At 40.8% G+C, this 26,076-nt stretch overlaps 1 protein-coding gene across 1 annotated transcript in view; it reads left to right on the top strand.

The window, feature by feature from the left end:
* Positions 1–2,043: 2,043 nt before the first annotated feature.
* Positions 2,044–26,076, top strand: part of LOC111077337 (polypyrimidine tract-binding protein 1) — a 159,876-nt gene continuing 135,843 nt past the window's right edge. The window contains exon 1 of the mRNA XM_022371567.2: positions 2,044–2,355. The gene's annotated coding sequence lies outside the window, so the exon portion shown is untranslated. The remainder of the gene's footprint in view (positions 2,356–26,076) is intronic.

The raw sequence follows: 26,076 nt of genomic DNA, 5'->3' as shown, positions 1-26,076 counted from the left end.
TCCAGCAATCAATTTGATTACACTCACCCCGCCTCTAATCAACTCTTTTATGCACACAACACACATATCCATCAATATAATAACCAAACAAAACAAAAAACAAAAACAACTTTGGATAAACAAATGGAAATCATTCGATAAATAAACACTAAAATGCATTCTCTTACTCAAATACAATAGATTTCCAATATACATACAAATAATATAAATGTACATATATGTACATCGTGGGTATAGCCCGACACCAATTCGATGGTTTTGTTTAAACAGGGTATAGGGTTTATACTAAATACTTTGGTGATTGTTTCCCCTGACTCAACGAATAGGGCGATAGGGGCGCCGCAGAGGTTACTTGTGGTTTTTTTCTTGGAGCACCCGGCGCGCGCATGGTCACCTCCGGGGAGGCCACCATAGGCCCGGTGACAGTAGCCTCCCAGGGCAGGGGGCCGCGTAAATACCCGCCGACTACCTTCGCTTTTTGGTCATTGTCCGGTGGGCCCGGCTTCCCGCGTTTTTTTGGGCCCATTGGGGCCTTTCGGCGACCGGGTGGTTTATTGCCGGGGCGTTAGGGCGCTGGCGTGCGGCCCTGTCTTGGCCGGTTGATCGCAGCCGGCCTGGGTCGACCTTGGCGGGCCCGGTCTTTGCTGCTTGGGCCCGCAGCGTAGTTGCGGGGGGGGGTTCCATGGTTTTGGGGCGTTGCGGCGCCGCACCCACGGCCTGTGGGCGTGCCGTTTCCCTGGCCCTTTTTTTTTTTCTTGCCACTCACTCCTTTTTTGACTTTCGCCGGGTGTTTTCATTTGGTTGTGGCGTTGGGGGGCGGGGGGGCCCCGGGCGCTGGGGGGGGGGTGGGGGCCGGGCGGGTATGTATGTATGTACTATGGTATATTTATTCTATTTTATGCGCTTGCTGTTGTTGTGGCTGTGTGTGAACTATTTTGTTCTATATTTTCTTTTTTACGTTTTGTTTATTATTTTACTTATTTATTTTCCTCACCCACACACACACCCCATCCCCCACTCCCAACCCATCATATATTTTATATATTCGTTTCGTACTACTTTTGACTCTTATTGCCTTCTCTATCTATCTATCCCCCCAAATTGCCTTGCTGTCTCTCTCTACTGCATATCATTGTCTCTTTCTCTGTCTCCTTCTTTATGTTTTTCTCGCAGCCTGTCTCTGGGCCGTCTGCCTGACGCCTGCCTGCCTGCGCTATTTCAAAATGTTTTCTAAACATTTATACAATAATTTTTAATGCCATTTTTCACAATCAAAAATATATTTTCTATAAATATATGCACTAAAACAACACACACGAGACTCTATAAATATCTGTGCTGCTGCTGCTGCTTCTGCTGCTGCTTGGATAAACTTTTATTTTCTGGATAATTTTCCCACTTTCCATTTTTCCATTAAAGTGCATTTTTCACCTAATTTTCCTGTGCCGGCATGGTGTCGCGTCGCGTAAAGTTTTTCCCCAACACACACAAAAACACACAATTTTCCAAACAAAAAGTTTTCCATAACAAGTAAACGATTTTCTTTCCTCTTTTCCTGTGCCTGTGCCTGTCTATCTATTCCCTGTTTCTCTCTCTCTCTCTCTCTCTCTCTCTCTATCTATCCCCTGTTTCTATCACTATCTTCTGTCTCTTTGCAAGCTTTGCCATGATCATGCCTGGCACTATCAATATGTGTATATATATATATTGTGTGTATATGTATATATAACCCCGATCCATCCCGATGATATATTGATATAAACAATAACCTGTTGTCTCATATCGGAATTGTTTTTTCTGTTCTCTTTCTCGACTCTTGCAGGCGCCTCAGCCCCAACGGCAACCCAGCACAGCACCAACGCCGCGTACGTAGGTCGTGTGTGTGTGTGTGTGTGTGTGTGAAATTAAGTATCTCTATATATAGTATTTATATTTGAGAAATAATCAAAAAGATATAAAGTCTTATTTGTTGACACCAAAAGTGACACCTGAGAGAAATCTTAATCCCTAAGCCTTTGGGCGAATGTTAAAAGCAAATTTATTAGAGTGCAATCCCCCACTCTCGCAATTAATATCTTTGTATGCTATCAACTTCCCATAAATAACATCCAATCTATAAATAAACCCATTGGCCAAGAGAATTTGCTATTTTAAGTTGTTTCTTAATTTCCATTTGTGTGTCCCGTGTTTTTGTGCTTCGATTGTTCCGGTAGAGAAATCGTTTATCCCAATATCTAAAGTTGTGCTATCGAGCAAGAATCGTTTCTATCGCGCTGCTCTCGTAATCGTTAAAGGCGCCCAGCGGCAGCGCCAGCGCTGAAAGCGGACCCACATGCGTGGGCTTCTCTAAATTGGGTGAGTAAATCATCAGCCAACAGTTAAATCATATTGAAATGCTATACAATACACATATAAAGATATATCTAACTTTTCCTTTTATTTTAAGACCGTCCCAATGCCGCCTGGGGGCATAAATCGTCTCATAAATTCATTCATGCATTTCCTAGAGCTTCCTTGTGCCATTGCTTTGTGGCAGTTATTAAAAATATTTCTTGTGTGTGTAGACTTTATAGTACAGTGCGTTTGGAAAGTGTAACACCGTTTAAAGTAGAAAGAGGTTTTTCAAGATATGTACTGGCATAGAAATATTCAGTATTCGAATTTTAAAGAACGTTTATTATTATTCTTTTTTTTTAATTTTCTGAATCAGTTTTTTTAATATGTTAAAATATTCTTTTTTCTTATTTAATTTAAATTGTATTATTTGAAATTTAGTGTAAGCTATTTTATTTGTGTATTCATATTTTTTATTTTTTTTATTATTTTGATAATTAAATTTTATTTGATAAATTTCTTAAATTTCTTTTTTTTGTTTTATTTAAAAAAGTTATAACAATATTTCATATATTTGTTGTTCTTATTTGATGGAAAAATATAAGCATAAATCATAAATAATTATCTGAAAAATCATTTCACACAAGTCTTCTACTCATACAACTATGAAACTCACTGTATTAGTCAAAAGTTTCGCCTTCTTTGGCCATGCAAAAGTGCGTTGACGTTCACTTGGCTTCCTCTACTCTATTCGTCTCTGTATACACTCGTATATATATTTTTTTCCATCTTATTTTACTTGATTCCTGTGCTGCATATCATTTATACCCACAGACAGCAGACAGACTCCCCTCCTTTGCATGCTAAGCAGAGTTGGTCCCTGGCTTCTTGCTGCTGCTGCTGCTGCTGCTAGAATGCTAAGAGGTAGTTCAGGCTGCTTGCTTAGCGACACGCACATCGGGTATTACCACTCTCCAAGCTCTGTCCTTGTCCCTTGTCTATGGCTCTGTCTCTTGCCCATGGAATGGGGCAACAGCTGCTGCTGCTGCTGTGCTGCTTGCTGGCTGCACTTGAAGTTTGTCTTACAATTGCAATTTCAATTGCATTTCGGTGGTTGCGTGAGCTCTCTGTCAAAATGTGTTTGTAATTGACTTTGTGGGGAGAGACAAAGCAACGTCGCCAAGAAAGGGAGTAAAAGTAAAGGAATCTTTTCGTTAGAAAGGGGGAACATTTGTTCTCAAGATTAAAGATAAAGAGTTGAGAAATGACCATGGGAATCGAAACGGGAGAAACTTGAAAGAGTTTTGAATAGGCAATAGGTAGAAACAGAGACAGAAACTGAATCTCAAGTAAACGGAAACCTAACAGTGGATACTGTTTACGCGGAAGAGAGAACTTCTTTAGTTACTATACACTATAGAATCTGTTCAATCGCGTTCTTTGGGTTTCGTTGATTATTCCATGGAAAATGGCAACTTTAAGCTTTGTTTCTTTTCTGAGGAATTATTTATTGAACTTATCATATTTTCTTGAACGTTTTCTGTACTGATTAAAAGATTAAAAATTCATTTCTGCAACAGTGCGATTTCTGTGATTCCTAGAATTTTTAGTATCTCAAATTTATGTGTAAGGTTTCCAGCTGTAGCTGCTTCATACGAATATTTCTATTTCATTGTTAAGCTCGAAATGAAATAGTAGCTAATGCATAATTATCTGACATAAACATAAATACATAAAATCATATGGTATGTACATATATGTATGTACATATATCATATGCGATTACAATTTCCAGATGCAGCAAAAGTTTCAAATTACATTTCATACGAAATTTAAACTGTAAACAGTTGTCCCCCCTATAAACAAAAAAATGCTATGTAGATCTGTGTGTGTATATTTATATGTGTGCTTGTATCTTGATTCCATTTTAATATTTTTGTATCATATTGCGACGACAAACGCTTCAAATGCACTTCAAAACACAAAAACCGAAGCGACCAAAAAATAAAACAACAGAAACCACAAGAATTTTTGTCGCTCCGTCAACAGAGCTTTGTTTTTTTTTATTTTTACTTGTTTTTCCCGCTACTGTGGCGACTTTTTGTTTGTTTTTGTTGCTACTATTCTGGTTAAAAATCTGACGCGATATTTATATATATTTTTCTGGAGCAGCCAGCATTAAACAGAAAAACCCGCACAATTTTCCCGCTTTAGTCGAATAATTTTTGCCAGTTTTTGCAACAGCAGCATCTAGGGGGTCTTTATGGATCTGTGCTCCCACGCGGTTCCCATTTCGATAGCAATGAAAACACTACTTGAAACTCCCCGCACAGCCCTCTCGAGTGGACACTAGAACTATGAAATGTGACACACATGAATGTTGTGGAGCCGAGGGTTTGAGGAGGAGTTTTTTGGGGGCTAAAACTATGAAACGTGAGACACAAATGTTATGGGGGAGGGAAAGGGAGACATACTTTTCAAGTATCTAAAGGCCCATTTTACATGGTGGCCAGCGGTTCTAAGTGCATTTGGACATTAGCCCCCAAACCGAGACAAAAATCTCTCCCTCACTCTATTTCTTTCTCTGTGTCGCTGGCTTTTGCTCTGCCTTTTGCTAGGCAATTTGCCTTAAAATTTATTTCAATTGCTCTTAAACGAAATAAACTGTTGGACTGCTCCTCCGCTGCACATGGTTGTGGGTGACAGCGACGACAACGAGACGACATCATCACCTAGAACAAGTCATTAGAAATGCGGTGGTTGCCCACGCACCAAACCGGCAACCGAAAGCAATGAGGCAATTTGCCCCCAGAGTTTATATGAATATGAAATATTAATATGTGCATAATGTGAGAGGATCACAAAAGTGTGAAAGAGTCCCAACGCCATGTACCGAGTAAAACATTTACCTATTCTTTTTAAATGGGATAAGGAAACATTTCAAGTACTCTAAGCACAACATTTTACATTGATTTATGACCCTGTGGCATGGCAGAATGTTAACTAGTACCAACAGTTTTATTCACATTTTCGGATGATCCCCGATTCCATTGGAACGTTGCACCCCACGATTATACAAATAAATAAACAAATAAAGCTGATTTAATGGTGTTAAGCAGCAAGATATTCCTTTTAATAATCGTGTTGCATATACAGGTGAAATTTTTCATTAAAAAAAAAATGGAATGGAACTCGATCGATATATTACCGATAGAAAAATTCAATAACTATACATTTAAAAATGTATGCATAAATTATGGATAACATACATATATTAACAGCGATTAATTATTATTTATTAAATTAATATCAAATATAAGGGCGAACATTTCGATAATGATCGATGATCATCATGTTCGAATATATCGATTAATTTGAAACTGTAATTTCAAATCCTCCCCACTCGCATCACTCGACGAATCTTTGGGAATCTGCACTTGTGCATAAAGTAAAGTGAGATTCCATTGTTGTTGTTGTTGGTTCAGCGAAATGTGGCACTACTTATGTAAGTGCCACTCTGCTTGGCCACTTGGCAGCTGCTGCTCCTAAAAACTATCAGCAATAAAATCAGTAAACTTTTATTCAACAAATTAGCAGAACAGCAGGCGTCCGTGTCCGTGTCCGTCCGTTCCAAAAATTTGCCAAGTAGTAGGGCCACAGCCACCTGTTGGGGGTCTCGTTGGCGTCTCCTTCGTCCAACACTTGGCCTGTAAAGGATATCATTAAATTTCACTTAAGCCGTTCCTCAAGTAGGGGCCCCAAAGAGGGCCCCAAAACTCCACAGACAACGACAACAGCGCGACGACAAGGAGCACCAGTACCAGCAGCAGCAGCAGCAGCAGCAGTTGGGGCTGTGGGGATGGCGGCTGTGGCATCACAGGGAAGTGGCAACGAGGCAACGTCCAAGTTGCAAAATCTCCAGATAGAGCGTCGAGCAAGTGCCAAAAAAGTGGTTTGGTTTTTGTGTTTGTTTCGCTTTCGCCTGCACGCCCGCCCCACCAAAAACATTCTCCGGCATTGGCGCGTGCAGCGTTGCATATTCCCCCGCCCTGCTGCGCGCCCTCTCGCTTTATCTGTGCCTGTGTCTGGTGCCTTCTTGTGCTGCGTGCGAGTTGTTGCACTTTGCGCTTTCGACCCACATTTGTCTTTGGTTTGCATTTTTGTCGAGGATTGGCATCCATCCGCCTGCCTCCGTCTGGTCGGTCTCTGTCGCCGTCGCCGTCTCTGCCTCTGCTTTTTCCCCGCTTTTCCTCTCTTTTTCTTTTTTTTTTTTTACAGCTGTGTGTGTGTGTGTTTGAGCATTTCACTGTACAATTTTTCTTGTTGTTATTGTTGTGGCATGGAATTTGGTTCTTTTATGCATTGCATTCAATCTTTGTGCTGCTGCTGCTGTTGCTGCTGCTGATGCTCCGGGGCATAGTTTTAGCTGCTGCTTCTTTATAGATTTGTTGCATGCTGCTGTTGTTCTTGTGGCTGCCACTTGGTGTTTCTTCTGCTGTTGTTGCAGCTCCTTGAAGGGGAATATTACTGCTGCTGTTGCATGCTTGTGAAGGGATCTCCTTTCCTGGCACTACTTTGAATATTTTTGTGGTTGCTCCTTTTTCTACTTGGTATACACTGGTGCTCATGTTGCTGCTGTTGCTCATGTGGCTGTCTGCCTCATCTACTGCTCTTGCTGTTGCTCGTGTGGCTGCCTGCCACAGCTAGGACTGGCCTGTGTGTGCCAGGACTCTACTCAGTGGCATTTTTAAATGAAGTTTAAGCTATTCCTTTTATTGTATAATGCACTGCCTTTTTGGTCAAGGAGTTCTGTTTGTGTGGGGAAAAGTGTTGCCGGAAAATGCCAGACATTGCTACGGGCGGTGTATGGGAGGTGTATTCCTGAGATGTTCATTCCAAAATCTTTTGGTTAAATTGTTGCATAGTTTTCCCTTCGTTGAGTTCTGGCTATAATTGAACGAAATGAATTTTCGCCTCGACATTTGATATTTTCTTCATTGATTTCACAACAAATTTGTTGCATTTTCTAGCATTTATTTGGTATTTGACTTTATTTATTTTTTACTTTTAATTAAATTTCTTTTGTAATTTTTGTTTGTTACAAATAAATGAAATGAAATTTCTTGTGCCGGGCAGGCATTTCTCGTTTTTTTTTTGAGAAGATCATTTCTTGGTCTGCTGACAAGATTTCAATTTGACTTATGGCCAACTGTCGGCTAACACGATGGAAACCACTCGCCTCCCGTATTTTCTCGGTCCGTCTGTCCGCCTGTACTCTCTGGCGTCTGTCGTCGGATTTGCCTATATAAACACGCGTACTTTGGCGCTCGTATCTGACGGATTGCCTAGCATGCAGGCGGTGGCACAGCTAACACATGTTTTAGCTAAATAATTGAGATTGCTGGCATTGTACCCCAAGTATCTTGTGAGTATTTGGCATTCTTCTCATCCTCTCATACTCTCGATGTCATCCAAAAATTGGGCATCATGCCAGCCAGCCAAAGGGCCACTTTCTTTAGAAGAAAGACCACTTCTTTGTTGTTGCTTTGGAGTCCAATTCGATGGGTGAAAGATGTGTGTCCAATGTAGCATGTACTTGTAAATCAAATATGCAAAATTTGTACAAATAAACAGCGAAATTCGGATTCTGATAAATATTTACACATAGATGACTACTGCAGAAAGCCGCTTTCTGTTTTGTTTGGTTATGTCTCTGGATACCCTTGCAGAGGAAGGAGTGAAGCTTAGAACAGATGTTTTGCAGTGCTTAAAAATTGAAACTTTGTACCCCATAATATGAGGATAATGAAAGAGCTAATACCTCTGCCGGTAGCTGCCTTGTGGCTTCGTATTTTATATATTTATTGCCTTAAATAGCGAATATACCAGTCGATATATTAACCAACTTGTATAAGCCTGCCTCTTTTCTCTCTATCCCAGTGGGGCTTAGCAGTTAAAGATGAATTTATTTCCGAAATGCAATTAAAAAGAGCGGCCCACTTCTTTCTATATTTCTCTTTTTTCTTCTCTACAAACGTGTTGTATTCCGATCTTAAATAAAATAGTATAATAAAATGAATAAAATAAATAAATAAAAAATAAAATACCCTAAGTGGATGGTTTTTGGTCTTCGGTGTAAAACTAGCTTTCAAGTAGCATCTGGTACTTTTTCTAGTTGTGGGTAGAGTTCCCCTTTCTGGCTGACTTTGCACTTAAGCAGGCAATGAACCTACCGCTAAGACGGCATCAGAATGATGATGGTGATGACATCAGCTGTCCGCTGGTCACCCACGTAACATACATACACACATTTGTATGCTCCCTCTCTCTCTAGCTAGCAGGCTACTAGATTTCCCTCTCATACTGTCAAACTTGTACTCGCTTTTATCAATTTAATAAATTTATGGTTCTTGCAACTTTGTTGTGGGAATGGAAGTGTGCCCGAGCCCTGCTCATTAGGTCGTAAAAATCAATAAAAATATCAGACACACAGATTTTAAGTGTGCCATTTAGCAGTAAAAGCTTGAAAGAGAGTGAAAAAGATAGAGCAAAATAGTTTAGATAAAGATAGTTAAGCTATGAGTATGTATGGTATGTGTGCATGTGTTGCAGGGTCTTTTTGTTTGCTGTTTGGCCACAATAACCGGCTAGGCTAAGGTAAATAACAACAAATTAGATAAGCGATTTATTAGCCAAAGAGATACGAGATATACACAGACACACGATTACAGAGCCAACAGATACATTTGTGTGTGTGTGTGTGTATGCTATGCAAATTACCTTTTTCGCACACTATTAAACCACTCAGTTTGCCGCCAGAGATTTCTGTTTGCCAGAGTTTTGTAATTTACTGTAAAGAGTCGTGTGAATAAATTGTTGTTTATTCGTTTGATTATGCTCTCGTGATTCATCTTATCTGACAGGGCTGCATGAATGGGGAATGAGAACCTATTTTTGGTTAAAGATACCGCAGGTAAAGTACTCACGAAATACAAAATAAAAAGGCAGATTAGAATGGGAATAGAATGAGTGACTATAAAATTTGATTTCCTGGGGGGAGGAAATTCTATTATCAAAATTCCATTCGAAAACCGCGGATTAACTTAGATTTGTTGCTTAAACTAAATAAATAGAGTATGCTTTGGCATAGTGAAGATTCAACCTATAAAATATACACGATATTTCCTAAAATTTGTAGCACCAGTTTTATATCTGTTTGTACATATAAAAACCTTTGAATTTGGTGGAAATTGATTGAATTTGATTGTAAACTTTTAAGAATGGGCATGACTTAAATGATTTAAATTGGGCTGAAAGGTTTTCTGTATCAAAAATCTTAAATATTTACAAATTTCTTTATTTTTATAATTTTCATTGCTTACAAAACTTCTAGAAAAATACTCTCTATCCAATTAATCGATTTGCCCATTTTCTTACGTATTTACATTCTTGCATTTATTTATTTAGCCTGCATTTTGTTCAGTTTCTCTTTTATCACATTAATTTTTGTATGTTTGGTTTCGCTTAAAAAAGAATCTTCCAGCCTCCAACTTTTTGTATATTTACACGTTTCGAATAACGAGAGCGAATCGAGTACAAAACCGAATGAACAAAGGAAAATAAACAGTAATGTGTAAATAAGGTCAGAAATGTACAACAAGTTTGCCAATTGCTGATGCTGCTGTTTCTGCTGCTGATTCTCCTGCTGCTGCTGTTGGGGGAAGCGGTAGTATCTCTGATCTCTATCGGGTTCTGTATGCCTCTGCCTCTTGCTCTATATCTGCCCCTTTCTTCTCTTTCCTTAACCCATAAAGTAGTTTAATAAAATAGTTTAAGGATATCCTTAATTTGTGCCCGTATATAAAAAAAAAAACCATCAAAAACAATGTTCTTTTTTGCTCTTCTTTCTTTTCGTTTTAGGTAAGTTTTGTTCTTGTTTTGAGGTTGGTCTAGGGCCTCCCCCCCAGACACACTTGTTAGCATGAATATGAGTCAAGCTGTAAGTGTATATAAATTCTCATATTTATTGTAACTATTGTAGAACCAAAAGTCTATAAAATTAACAAAATTTGAAGACACATGTCTGTTTTCGTTTGACGCTGAAACGCTGATGTAGCATATAGGATATCTGTAAGTCTAAAAGTCAAAATGTATAGAAATTCGATGTGAAAACAAACTACACAGGAAAGTATAGTCCCGTTCCGTTATTCCTTATTCCAATATCCTTCAGTTACAAGGAATTACAGAGAGAGATTATAAAGAAATGGTGCAGCCTTCCGCCTACTTTAACACTCCAGAATTTTTGCAGTTACTGGGCAGAATGATAGACAAAAAGAATGATAAAGGTGGAAAGCAGACCGTGTCCTAAAGCTTTAAAAAAAAAAAAACATATTTTGCATGTAATAATTGTTAATAAAAAAAAGGGTAATAGTCCCTATAGTCATAATACCTAAGTACATATATATGCACATATGTAGATTTAAGAGCCATCCAATCAGTTTTTCAAATGTAACTCGAGTGTCAACGCAAACAATTCACAAATGCAGGAAAAATGTACAAATAGTTTTGAAACATTTGTTTGGCAGACAAAACAACAACAAAAATGCGTATATAAATGTTATTGGTTCCGTCTGTGTCCGTCCGTCTCTACACTTTTCCCCACAGAATGTCCGAATGGTTTTCATGGCAAAAGCCTCGTCAAATGTTGCTGCCCTGAGAGAGAGAGATATATGCTAGAGATATTTGTATTTTATTTCGTTTTTATTTCGATTTGATTTTGGTCTCCCAGTTGTACAGTTTTGATGCTGTCTGCTGTTGCTGCTGCTGTTGTTGCTGCCTGCTGCCTGCTGTTGCAATTGAATTGCAAATATTTGCGCTACAATTTCTCAGCGTGCCATAGATAAATAAATGAATTTTCGATTGTATTTTATTAACAGTAAATAAAGTTTCAATTTCTCACACACTCGTACAGCCAACATACACACTCACAAATGCAATTGTGTGTTCATTAGATGAAATGCGCACTGATGATGCCTCCTTCCCATCATCGCAAAACCCAAAAACCGAAAGCATTCCTTGGATTCTCTGACTATATCTTTTGTGCATTCCCCTGAAACTAAAGGAAACTAAAGAATCTTCTCTTTGACTTGGAAAGTTCTTTTGGCTAAAAATACTTATTTACGATTTGATTTCATTTTCATGTTGCTCTTAGGACAACATTTTTTTGGGGTGCCCCAGCAGCCACACTCTCTGCGCTTATGGTAGGGAGCCGCCCCCACCCAGCCCCTTGCTGGTCATAAGTCAATAGTTGGCGACGTTTTAATGGCTCATTGGTCGTGTACATTTTCAGCGCTAATGAAAAATTATGAATGCTGTATGGCTGCTGCTGCTTGTTCTCCCTCCTTGTTTTCATTTAAATTAAATAAGAATATATATAATTCATGTTGGGTTTACGACTTGGTGGCCGGTCGCGGATGCGGATGCTGTTGCTGTTGCTAGCCATATGCCTCCTCCACATAATTGGGGCACAAACAAACATCAAATGATGTTGCATTTGCACGTTTTATGACCTTGGTAACATTGCCTCCCATTTTAATGTACAAACAACTTTTATGGTCGCAGGTCTGGTAATGTTTTATTAATTGAATTTAGAAAGAGGGTGCCGGAATTCCGCATAGATTTATCATAAAATAAAATGAACGAATGAAAGAAAGTTTTCTTAAATGTGAATCATTCTATGAATGATGGCACGATATCGTGACATCAATCTTGTGGCACGCGTCATGCTATCTCTGTTTCTGTTTCTGTCTGTGTTTCTATTTCTCCTCTCTTTTTCACTCCATATGTTCTTAATCAAGTATGAAGCAAATAGTGTGAGAAGAATGCAATTCCATTGAACAAAATAGAGTCATTCAGCAACCACGCGTGGCAGAACATTAATTTTCCCCTTTTTCTTAGGAGAAATTTGTAAAGAAAATCTAAATAGAATTTTTTTCTTATTTGATTTTAGATTTTTAATAATATAAAAAAGCAAAAAAAAAAAAATAATGAAAAAAAATAAAAATCATAATAAATAATAATACTAAAAAATATTAATAAAAAATTAGATGAAAATTAAATCTACAAAATATTAAAAATATATACACATTTATTTGATGCTAAAGTTTTAAAATTAAACTTTTGTATTATTACTATTATTTTTGTGGACCGCTGAATTTTGTTCATGTGATGAAGATAAATGTTTCCCGCTAAGATCTAAGATCCCGAACGAAATAAATGTCATTTTGGGGCCATTATAAATTTGTCTCTTCATCTAAACTATTTTCCACCTACTTAAATTAACCTGAAGATGAATATGGGGTGCCTGAAAAGTGGCTGAATTTAGATTTTGATTTCGATTTTAATATGAGTTTATTTTTGCACATCACCGGAAACGGCAGAGGAATTTATGGCTCTTCTTGTAGCTGTTGGATGTGTTTTGTGTGGTGTGTATAAACAATGCAACAACTTGTATATTTTTAGTGGAATAATTATGGCCCAGATTTATGGCCAAGAGCCGAGCCGACAACCACATACACATATTTACATACATATATGGATGTGAGGGAAGGGAAAACCAATCTGAACGGGATGGCAAAATTAATATGGCTAACACAAAGTGGCTAATGTCTGGCCGCGTTTTGTCTTTTTTTTTCTCGTGTGAACTAATTTAACAAATCAAAGAGGCGCCGCTTGAAATACCAATAATATACCATATGTTTTTTGAGAAGCATGGAGATCATACAGTACGGTTCATAATTTGAAGACGGAGAGGATCGTATGTGAAAGACGTTGCTTTTGTTTTGAGTGTTTTCAGTGGTCGGCTATTAATGTTGAGTGAAATATCACATTCTGTATAAAAACAAAATAAAGCAATATTTTCCTTTTGTTTCCATCTTGTTGCTAACGAAATTATCTCTGCATATGTACGAGTATATGCGTATATCATAGAAACGCACTGTACAGATACAGATACAAATACAACTATAGCTTCCAGATATAATAAAATATATTTAATATTTAATATTTAAGTCGTATGTTATTTGTCCACTTGATCTCTCACACTTGTTGCTCATAAAAAATGACTTTTTAAATAGCTCTCACGGATATCTAAACATTTCGGTTGTGTGCCATGCCCCATACCCCATACCCCTTGGCTTTGGGGCAGCCAGGCAAGCAGGCAGCATTCTGTGTGTGTGTGTTTTTTTTTTTGTTCTTTTCTTGCGTGGGTTGAGTGTTGGGGCGGCGAGCGAGCGGTTCTGTTCTTCTGTTCGCTTCGGTTGGAGCGTGGCCAAGTTATGCACTTCTTGATGCCGAAAAACCAAAAATAAATCTCGCACCGTAAAAATGGAAACAAAACAAACAACAAAAATAGTTAGGAATAGTCTGAAGAAATCACGGATGAGCATATAAGAAATAGCTTAATTAATTTACGTTAAATTTTGATGATGTATTAAATGGCGTGGAACCGTTGTATTTGGATGCATGTCTGGCCCATCAATTAGCCAATATTTTGCGAGCACCACATGGAAATTTCTGACAAGGAGGAGGAGGAGGACTCTTTTGTGGAAGTCTCTCTCTCTCGGTCGGGGGACTTTTAGCTAATGAACTTTTGGCTGGCAGAAGCAGCATAATGAGCTATTATGATGGCTAAGGCTCTGCCACTGCCTCTCTCTCTATATATGGAATTAAGCCGTGTCCATTTAGCATTTGAAAGGCTCACGTTTGACCCCACTGCAGTGGTAGAATTGTTGAAAGCCTCTCCACCACTCAATGCCCCACCTGTGTGTGCAATTTATATGCAAGGCTTGTGTTTGCCTCCTTTTACTGCAGCACGTTGCAGCTTGCTGGCTAAACGATTGCACTCTCGAGTGCGGTCTGTGGACCTGCTTAAAGAGAGTTATATCTTTGAGCGTCCTGGCGCTGTTCTAGTTCTCCTGCTAATTGTGTTTGCAGCAGGAACAATTAGCTCTCGAATGTATGCTACAGCAAACACAAGCACCAAAAAAAAAAAATCGCCAAAAACTAATTTCCACATCAATGCATTTTTAAACAAAAAGCTCTCTTGAGTTGCAAGTCCCGCTCTCTCAGAATAAAAATTTAATAATGTTAGCCGAAGCTTCGCTCTCTCTCCCTCCTTCTTTCTCGCTCTTATGCCACAAGAATTACCAAGTTTTTTTTGTGGGGCAAGGAAATCACGTGTAAATATTTTCGCACAACTGCAGTTGGAGCGTGTAATGTATTTAGCTGCTGTACGTGCCACAACTGCCACAAGTCGAGTTAGTTTTCGCCCTCGCCCCGCCCCGACCCGCCTCGCCACACAGCCATCCAGCCAGCTCCACACAGCAATCGCAATTTGAAGTTATAATTTATTTAAGCATCCATTAAGGGGCCACATATTGATGATCCCCAACAGACTACGATGGGGTGGGTGGAAGGGAGGGAGGGAGCACTCACTCTGTGAGTTGAAAGGTGAAAGCTGAGTGCAATTCGACAAAACGCCCGGGCAATTACTTTTGAGTTATTTGGCTTAATAGAAATTCAGCGAGCGTGCGGTGTTTGTCTTGTTCCAGCCATTACCGTTGGCCCATGCCCCATGCCCCACGCCCCCATGCCACATGCCACATGCCCCCGTGACTGTATCTTCTTCAGGTATACGCCCTCTCCCACTCCAAGGCCTTGTTTCATTCCCAGGACTCACTTTGATTTTCATAAGTAAATGTTGGACCCTGTGCCGCCGCCTGCCTAGTCCTAAAATCTAACGAACTTGTCTTCAGAGCACAAACTCTGAGATTTGTATGGGCGGCGAAAGATAGTCATAGAGATACACAGAGACACGCAGAGAGCGCCAAGGGAATGCAAAGAATAAGCGACAGTCTTGGGGGGGCTGGGCTGTCGTTGAGCGACTTTCAGAATCGATTATGAATTATTTGAGTTGGCCAGAAACGGAAAATGACTTATGAGACACTCACACACACAAAAGACAGCGGCCACAATGGCCAGGACACACGTTATCAATTGTTACACATGGGTTAAGGGGGGAGGAGCATCCTGTGATAAATGCTCTCTCTGCCTTTTCTCTCCTTTTGTTGGCCTTTCGACACTAATAAATTGAAGCAGCAGCACAAAAAGAGCGCCACAACAAAAAAAAAAAGAAAAATATCATGAAAATTAATTTTGTGCACATTCTTTAGCCCTGATTTATTGGCACAATTTCTTGAATGTTCTCTTTATGTATTTTCAATTTCAAAAACTCTATTCATAATATTTTTCATAATTTATGTGTAAAAAAAAACCCATAATTTAACCTTTTCCTTTTGTATCTTTTTTCAGGTAAGTTTGCACTACGACGAAAAAGAAAACGTAAGTCCTTAATTTATTTATTAATTACCTCTCGAGTGGTGGAGTGGATGGTTGGGCTGGTAGCTTCCTGCACCCATTTGCTTATGGAGGCAACCTTTTAAATAATTAATAAATTCGCAACGTAATCGATTTTCATATAAATTGGGATTTATTTTCGAGAGACAGAGACAGAGAGAGAGAGGGAAATTGCTAATTTATTTTATCCCCAGTTGCGCATTTTTATGCGTGTGCAATTATCACACGCCCCGGCTCCAGCCACGAAAGCCCACTCATGGGTAAAGTGGGGGGTGTCCAGTCCCTGCCACTCCACTCTCAGCGGTCATGATGGGAATCTTATAAATTAGTTAAACACAAGAGCCGAGCCCACACATTGGCCGCTCTTCTCTCTGCAGACCAACTATTTAGACAGTTGATTAATCGACAAACGCCATTATGTTTCCTAATGTCTTTTCCTTAACAGAGCCCTTGCTCTTTGTTCATCGAAGTGTGGGTGTGTGTGTCCTTTTGTTGCGTTATTTTTGTGCGAATGAGGAGGGGGTAACCGATGCCCAATTAAGTCGTTGCTCAAAGTGTCATCAATAGGCCACACAAATTAGAAATTAATTGCCCCGCAAATTTCGTACCCGCCTTCCTCTGCCACAAAGGAGATAAACGAGAGACGATCGATGGCCTATTGGATTTCAACTTGCACTCCTTGAAGTATCTGCCACTAATTGCTGCCTCTTTTTGGGGCCAACTTCAAAGCGATTTCCATTGTGATTTGGCCAGAGTGTATGCCTGTCATAAATCTCTCGCTTTTGTGGCAAGAGGCGACCGCAGCAGTGGCAGCGGCACAGGCAGGGTGTTGTGCTCAATCAACGCGTCACGGCGTGGCAACGATCATAGCAGGAGACACACTCTACAATATATGCATGATTGTTGATAATTTAAATGACACTTGCGAGGGTAGATTCAAGAGTTTTTGCAAATGCAACAGTTGGCATTCTACTTGGGATTCTCTGATGGTGTCATTCAAGGGGAATGTGGGGGCCGCTCACTTAGGGGAAATTTATACATTTATTGATAAGTTGCGGATCAGTGAAACATTTATACAGGAACGGCGGTAGTGAAACATTGCTGTGAGAATCCTTTTAAGTGAATCTTTAAAGTGGAACAATGAAAGTGAAACAGTAAAAAATATACAGATTTGCATTTTCATATTCCCTTTTTCGTTGTTCCTTCCTTCGTGTTTTGTTGTTGTTTTTTTTTTTGGTACTTCCCTGGCAACCCTCTTCAGCGGTACCACCCACACCTTCCTCCTTTCCTTGCTATCCATTGCAGTGGCCTCGTCGCTTTTCCTTGTCACTTTTTTCCGCTCTCTTATTCCGCTCTTCTCCGTCTTCTACTCAATTATGAAAAGAAATTATTAAGTGCGAGCTGCGCTAAATTAGCGCGCAATTGAGTGTGGCCAGGGTTGTCAGGGTGGGGGCAGAGAGCGAGCGTGAGAGTGAGAGGGGGTTGGCTAGGGTATATCCTAGGTGTAGTGGTGCACGGGTGGTGGTGCTGGTGCTGGTGCTGGTGCTGGCGTTGCAGCCTCGACTTTTCTCGGCAGAAACGTGTGCATCGTCGCAACGTCTTCTTTTTGGTATGCTTTGCCCTGCCAGCCTGTGGCCTGTTGCCTCATAATTTCTGCCACATTTCTAGGCAGCCTGCCTGCCTGCCACACGTACAACAAGCTATGACGTGGCATGCTCTGTGAAGTGGGGAGGGGGCGAAGGGTCTTGGGGGCATGTTATAAATGGCGCATATTTTGTGCATTTCATTTGCGTGATTTGCCAGCCCGAAATGTGTAGCATTTGTTTTAGCATGCAAAAGAGCAAAGAGGGAGACATTCTACCTACAATGAAGGGCCTGACTGACGTACTGCCCGACGAATGATGATGATGATAATTCCGGGTGGTGGCAACAACAGGTTGCATGCGGGCCCACATACAGCTACTTAGTTTTGTGAATGCTGAATGCTGTGCCGCCGCCTGCTTGGACGACTGCCAAAATTGGCTGCAACGTCATCGTTGCCTCGCTGCTGTCTTTTGGGTTATCAGAGCGAGCCAAGATGGATGTTTAATTGACCGCAAATAGAAACTATAAATTATGGCAGCAGCAGCAAAAGAACTCACTCACTCACTCATTCACCGTTGCCACTGTTGCCGCCGTCGCCGCATTGCTAATAAGAAAATTGCTTTAATGAGCTACGTGATTTGAAGGCGGCTCGAGACGCAAGACGCGAGACGCGGGACTCTGGCGAGTGGTTCGTGTGATCCGACAACGCCTTTGCGGGACTTATTAGTCACTCCGACTCCGACGTGGCACTCTATATAGAAATCTACACGCTGTATATGCTTTTTTTTTACGACTCTACCATTTGCCCACTAAATCAACAGAACGAAACAATTTTTTTTTGTTCTTTTTGCAAAAGTCGCTGAGCAAATAAACAAAAGCCAGACGGAAATCCAACAGGCAGGCAGGGCAGGGCAAGGCAGGCATCCATCCAGAGATCTCACGCGATGGTGATATGGTAAGGGGTCCGATACCGAGATCCTCACTTGAATGCAAACATCAGCTAAATATTTATGCATGAAGCAAAAGATCAGCGCAACCACTGGGAAGATCATCCGATATTTAGATTCCTTAGAACTTGCAAAGATCATCAGATTGTGTATGTGTTTTGCTTTTCTTAAGATATTCTACTGTTGTTTTGGTAACCTTTGAATGTGGTTCTGTTCTGTGGAGAAACCGAATTCAGATTGAGATTTAATTTTTGGGGGGCTTCTCTCTCTCTATTATTCCGTTCCGTTGCTGTGTTCCGTGTGTGTTCATTATGCGAATCAGCGGACCAAATCATTAACAAATCTGAATGCGAGTACACATCATCATCATAGAACACAGAACAATCAGAAATAGTAGTAGACTGGAGGGACATGGACAGCTAATTAAAAAAGCAAGTCGCTCTTCTTATTTCTTCTAAATTTCTCTATGGGAAAAAAAATCCGTTAAGTTTCACAGAAATAACTCACTTTTAAGTTAGGAAATTTCTGTTGAATTTTTGGCAGAGTAGGCAAATCGATTAGCTAAGCTACTCCGTGATTATTGGAACACTGGTAAGGGAACACTTAATGAACATGTGTGATTGAATCAGAAAACGTTCGAGTGGAACACTGGAACTGAAACCTTCGAAGTGGAACCGCGTTAGAATGGAATAATTAAAGCTAAACCTCACCGATTTCTTTTCCTAAATGACATTGATCATTATTTTTCTTTGGTTTCTTTGCCACACAAGCACTTTGGCGGCCTTCTTAGATGCGATAGATCGCGTGTTGCAAGCCCCTGGTGTATGTAGTTTTGTTTGTCGCACTAACCTACAAAGGCAGTCACTCACAAGTGACACGGATACGCGCTAAGTGCCTCCAATTGCTGTCGATCGTAGCCGTCGCCGCTCTCTCGAGTCCAATGATCTCAATTTATTGCTGCCACTATCCCCATACGACACATACGACAGGATATGCGTCCGGGCGTGTCCGGGTGTGTGTTTGTGTGTGTTAATTACGTTTCGTGTCATATGCAGGCGGACAGGACAAGTTTAAAGCGTTTCAACCTGTGCTCCCCAGATGCGGGATCTCTATCACCAACTTTCTGAACTTTCCTGCGTGGGGCTTCTCTACGTGTGTCGTGAGTTTTTCACATTGTTTGGCATTTTATGAGCGTGAAATTAAATTAATTAAAACTACACGACGTCTCGTCTGGCTGGCGCACACACCATATATACTCGTAGAGAGAGGCAGGATGAGCTGTTGCTGCTGCTGCTGCTGATGCTGTCGGAGGCGTGTCAGGCGCTGCACACACAGTGAGAGGTTGTTTGTGTTTGTGCCCCATGTCCTGATTTTCCCCATTTTTGTGTGTGCGTGAGAGAGTGGCAGGCGCCGGCAGGATGATGGCCATGGCAGCATCGAGGAATTGCAGTATCCACTTACATGATGCTGCTGCTGCCCGCTGCCGCTGCCGGACAGGTTAATAGCAGTTCATTTACTGCATTAGGCAAGTGCCTTTTGCTCTCTTTATTTCCCTCGCAAAATGTGGATTTATATGGATTTCAATGGAATTGGATTTCGCAATCAATTCGCTCGCTCTGGCCATAAACTTATTTTCAACTAACTTAATCCCCAAATTCACATTCTGTGGAGTGCAACAGCAGCGGCAGCAGCACCCACACCTTTTAATACCGAAAAGCTGACTTTATTCATGGATTCTCATATTTCCCCATGCCGCCCAGAACCCAGACAAGCGAAAGCACTTTCAACTGCAAATGAACCGGATTAGATTTCAGCTTCAAAACAGAAAAAAAAATAAAATAAAAGAGTAAGAACTGTAGAGTCGGCTAGAGTATACCTACTACTAGGAATGGGAAAAGCTACTCTGAGTAATGCAGAAAAAGAATGATAGAATGAAGTGAGAGAAAGAGCGCACGAGTCAAGTAGATTCTATTGGTTGTAAGTTTTGTTCCTATAATGCTGAATTTTGCTGTGATACGACTCTCTATAATCGACTTAAAATATCAAGAAGAGCCTTACTGTATATGGCAGTTTAGTTTGTATTTCGTTTATATTTTATTTCAATATTTTTATTATAATTTACTATTCTTTTTATTGGATCCCCAGGAATTTTCTGTAAATTTGTAGAAAAAATCGTTACATATCTACAAGCAAAAACTGAATTTGATTTCTTACAAATTTTGCGTAGACATGGCTTTTATTAATTTAAATTAAATTAAAATTTAAATACATATTTTTTTTTGGATTTCATAGTGCTTGAACATGTCCGTTCGGGACATAGCATTACAGGGTATAAAAACATATATTGCCAGCCATTCAGCTAATTGCAGGCATCCCATCCCAAGTGCGAGTACGAGTAGCACCATGATACGAGTACGAATGATATCTGTGAGATCTGTGTGGATGTAAGGACTTAGCCGGTTGGCTTTACGGGTCACAGCCAGACAGACTTTGCACCTTACACCGCCCCCAAAAACAGACACACACACAAACACACATGGATGCATGCATGTCAAAGGTGCAACAGCTAAAACATTGACCATTCAACATGTCAGCAGCGGCTTAACTTGTTGCACGGGAGAGAACATTAGACCAGAGCAGCAGCAGCAGCGGCAGCTAATCTCGTCTGTCTGTCTGTCTGTGGGATGCAACTGTTACGAGCAGCAGGCAGCAGGCGGCACACACACCTGCATTTGACCATTTGACTTTGTGGCTAACGAGAGACCTTATGGCCAGGCGGATGACACAAAAAAAAAAAGGGCTGCAGGGCTGCTTAAAGCTTGCCTCATAATGTAGCACCTCAAAATGCAGCACGTTAAACACGTTTTCTGTCAATTTAATTTGTAATTAGTCACGGCTCGCATTTAAAAGCCCAGCAGCAGCAGCAGCAGCAGCAGCAGCAGCAGCAGCCTCACCTCTGGGGTTTGCCCAAAAGAGAGTTTTGCTGCTTGGCCCCGTAATTGAAATTGGCAGCTGCTAAAATCCGCAAGACCCGTACCCAGGAGAAGCTCCGCCGGCTACTTGCACGTGATTTCATTGCTAATTATTTTGTGTGTAAGTATGTGTGTGTGTGCGGCTGTGCGGAGGAGACCGACACCACCTTCCAACCGACCGACCGAAAAGTGTCATCATCCATCTAGCCATGGCCCTGATGGGAGGACAACCCTACGTGCCTCAAAATTCACTTAGTGCTGTCTCTGACTCTTCGGCTTCTATTAATAGCCGCATGCTAATCAGACATTAAACATGATTCTCCCAACCCCATTTCCCAATTCCCCCCTTCTGCTGCAGGTGTAAGTGTATTTCCTTATTTGCTTACATCTGCTTAAGAAAGAGATTTACTATCATCGATGAATCAAGTTTCAACTATGTCCACAACTCTCGCTCTCTGTATGGCAGGGCTGTAGCTTTGATTAATAATGGAAAAAACCGAGAGGAAAAAAAACGATAGAAGGGGCATCATCACCATCATCAAGGTCGGTTTGTTTTGGAACGCAAAATGAAAGTTATTCAGTTCTTAAAATGGAGTTTCCTCGAAAACTTCAAACTTTAACCAAAGATATTTTGGGCTTCATTTATCACTATTCATATCAATTTTTATCGGATCGTTAGGGTATTCTCAGTTTATTGGGTTGCTGCTGAATTATTCTCAGTGTATGATCTTCTGCATAGAGACTCTCTAATAGAGCGATAGAATTCGTAAGAGCGCGACCAAGGCTTCACAGAAGCTTGAAATGGAAGTCAATAAGGAATTATTTATTTGCGTGGCTCTGCATAAAGGTAAAATTAGTTAAACGATTTTCGACACATTTAAAAATATAATAATTTAATTGTGATGGACTTTAAAAATTATTTTTTGTGACCACTTCAAGAATGAGAACTCTAAATAAGTTCTAAGTAAATTCTTCTGCCAATGTTAGCTACGTCTAACATTAAATTTTTTATGAGGAAAACTCTGAAAATTGTCTTTTTAATTTGGAGCTATGTTACGGCTGTGTTAGTCATATTTTTGACCCTGATGAAAGTCGCCGAGTTCCCATGATCCCAGGGCCAGACGGACAGTAAATGGGTTTCCCGCCTAAAGAAACGAGAACCATTAAACAAAAAAAGTAGAACTACGCAACAGAAGTACAAGTCTCGTTGGCTGGCTACAAAAAGCAGAAGCCTATAAACTTGCACATGTTTTAAATGTGCACAAAATTCACATAAAAAAAAAAGAAAACTATAAACAACAAAACAACATCGTGCTGTTTGGATGTTATATAATTTCATTCAATCGTAGTGGCCTGGTCCCGTAGTGGCAGAGTAGTTTGAAGCATGTTGCAAGTGTGTATGTGTCTTTGTGTTGCGGTTTGCCGGCCGGCAGTCGCGATAGCCGACAGCCGGTTAAGTTGCCTGACAAGTTTTTCCACTCCACTCCACTCCATTCAGGTATGAGCTCATCATTACCATCTGTAAACCCTCCGATCAGCTGTGTGCCGTGCCATGCCGCTGCTTGGGTCTCCACTGAATCTCTACACAAGATTTTTATGGCGGGAGACACACGTTTCGTCTGTTGCTTTGGGGCTGTGGGGGCTATGCTGTGCGGTTAAAGGGGAACCAACCAGTACTCAGTCAGTCAGTCCGTCGGTCCGTCCGTCCCACTGCCCAATGAGAGACGTTTTTGAAGTCATTAATTTGACGATGCTAAATGAGAATTTATGTGTCTACTGCAGGCTGCCGTCCTGGCCTGGCCTGGCCTGGCCTGGGCCAAGGCAATTTCTCATGCACAAACATTTTTCAGCGCCTGACAGACAGAGCCAAAACAGTAGACTCAAAGACTGAAAGACGTACCTACCCCCTGCACATGACCGAAACTCGTTCTTGTCTCCCTCTCTCTCTCCCTGGCACAGATGTCATTAACACTCGCTGCCCGGCATGACCAAAAAAAAAATAGAACCACAAAAAATTAAACAAGAGAACCAAAACCGGAGGCAAATGCTGGGGTGTGGGGGCCGAGCGACCGACCCTCATTACGCAGGCTTAGCAAATTTATTAATAACCAAGTTTGTTGCTTGTCTACGTAAAAGGATTTGTGAAGCCCCCCCAAAAATGGTGTATCTTTAAGATGTACCGGGGCGAGTACAGTACGTTCTGAAGTTATAGTTTGAATATAATTATAAAACGTTCCACGGGTGCAAAATCAAAGTACGAACTGTAAGCGGACATAGACCTTACGAATGACACGAAAATAAGACAATTACCCAACAGTAAATCCCTGTTGATTTTCCATATCGAAATAAAATAAAATTAAAGTTTTAAGCGGCGAAGTTTCCATAAATTGCTTATCCAGAAAACTCTTTTTCTATGCACAATCCTTAAGATGTGATAATAATCATTGCGATCGAATGAAAATCGTCCAAGAATAGTTTATTGTCAGAAATACAAATTAAAGTTCTATGGAGAGTAAGGCTCTATCTTGTCTTGATATTTGAATGATGTTTTTTTGTAACAAGATTACCATCAAAAATTTCCAAGCTTATGGGAAAAAATAGTACCATAAATACATAAATAATATAATTATAATTATAATTGATGGGGCACGCAGGCTTCTGAGGAGTCCAGAGGGCGTCGAGGGCTGTTTGGGCCATTTCGGGGGAAATCGGTCGCAATGTAGGAGTAAAAAGTCCAAGACTGGTTCGATTCAGTATGACTTCCTATATTTTTCACATTACATCGGTATATCTACAACTCCCCCGCAAGGTGGATCAAGCCAGGTGGGGACGTGGCTTTATAAGTGATTAGGGACGCTGGGAGTCGAACGCGAACAATAATTAATATAATTATAATGAATAAAAGAAAATTACTTATCGCATATTGACACTCTTTAAATTCTTATATCTGATGGTCTTACAGTTTTGAAACGCACTTTAGTTGCGTGTTGCATGGCGAACGATTGATGTGTGTCCCAAAATGCCTTAAACAGTTTTCGTTATTAATTTCTAGAACAATTCGCTGCTGGATGGAATCCCGATTTGGCAGAGTTTGAAGAACACTTGATCCCCTGCCACCCCCTTCCAAGTTGTTTTGCTGTGATTGGTTTTTTTTTCTCCTATGGCTGCGCATTCAATTTCACACCATATTGAAGCTCATTTATTGACAGTCAAGGCATGAAATAAAACAAAGAGAGAGAGGGAGAGAAAAGGAAGTGGGGTAAAAACAACGACAACAAAAGTCTTCAGTTCAATTCTTTGGCTTTATTTGCGATTCTTGACAGTGCGCCTGGCTCTTGGGATGCCTTTTGTTCTTTTCTTTGGGGACTTTGGATTTGTCTTTGTCGTCTTCGGCTGTGGCTTTCGCCTCGCCTTCGTTTTACTTTTGCTTTTGCCTCTTGGTCTGACAGCATCAATCTTTGGCTTTGGCTTCGTCTTCAGTTTTGGGTTTTGCATTGCTTTTTCTTTTTGTTTTTTTCTGTCTTTGTTTTTGCTGGTTTCTTTTGCCTGTTGGGTTGTGACAGCTCAATTGCTTTGCTCTGGTGCGCAGTCGCAGCCGCAGTTCAAGGCCGCCGCACACACTCTTTTTAGTATGTAAGAAGGGGTGTGGGATGTGGCTCTTCTTCTCTGAATGAGGATGGGAATGGGAATGGTTAGCAGGAGCAGCAGAGGAGGAACACGAGTCACATCAGCAAACATGAGCAGAAAGTTTCATCTGAATGGGAGAGCGTGTGGTGGCCATTTGTTGAACTCCCTTTTGTGCTTTTGTTTGCCATCTGTTTTGCGTTGTTTTTGCTTTTGTTTTTTGTACGAGTAGTTCCCCAATATTTATTCGTGTAGCCATACAGCGACATGGCCATACAATCCAATATATATCAGCAAGGGATATTCAAAACTCTCTGTAGTTTCGTGTTGTTATTTTTTTCCACGTCTGATGGAAGACAGAAGGAAAAGGCAGCAAGGTAGAACTTTTCACCAAAAGTGGAGGAATGAAATGGAGGAATCCATCAGGCAGGAGGGCTGCTGCTGCCTTGTTGAAACAAGAGTCGGAAGTTATTACTTCAAATATCATCAGGTGTTTTCATTTAATTTGCGAGAAATGTTTGTCTGTCAGTCAGTCGGTGAGATGAATGGCTGCAGCCTGCAGCCCAGCAGCCCAGCACCCAGCATTCAGCACCCATAGCTTTTTTTTGTGCCACATGTGGCAAATAAAAATGATTGAAAGTGCTGCTCCAGCAGACTACCGACTACAGACTACAGACTACAGAAGGAAGCAGCTAAAGGAGCCTGCCGCCAGGCAGCTGTGGAAATGTGAAATCATATCAAAAACAAAAGAATAGTTTTTCCGTACAGTTGTTTCTCTAAGCCAAATTAAGAGACGTTTCCCAGCTGGAAAACCTTCCTTCTGCCCGTTGCAATTCCAATTGAAGTTTCCCTTTGCCAAGGTGCAGCATGCAACATGGCTTCCTCCATTGAATCTGTGTTGCATGCAACAAACTGATTGCATGGCCAAAGCATCCAAAATCTGTTGTGCGTTGACATTTTTAATTACATGTTCCTTTCCCCCAGCAGGGGGGCTTTCGGGGGCTGCCACTCTGTCGGATAAATGATGAATGATGTCACCGCTGCTGGCCTGACTTTGGTGACTGGCTGTCTGCATTGCATTTCGTATGCAACATGCACCCAGAGCACCAAGAGCAGCATCGAAACACAGCCTCCTTTTGCCTCTGCTTGGAGTAGGCTTACGCCCAAAGCTAGGCAAAAGTAGCAGCATTACACTCCCA

Source organism: Drosophila obscura, unplaced genomic scaffold (genome assembly GCF_018151105.1).
Source record: "Drosophila obscura isolate BZ-5 IFL unplaced genomic scaffold, ASM1815110v1 contig_150, whole genome shotgun sequence".
Classification (NCBI taxonomy): Eukaryota; Metazoa; Arthropoda; class Insecta; order Diptera; family Drosophilidae; genus Drosophila; species Drosophila obscura.
The sequence above is the reverse complement of the archived record's forward strand: the minus strand, read 5'-3'. Positions and strand labels throughout refer to the sequence as shown.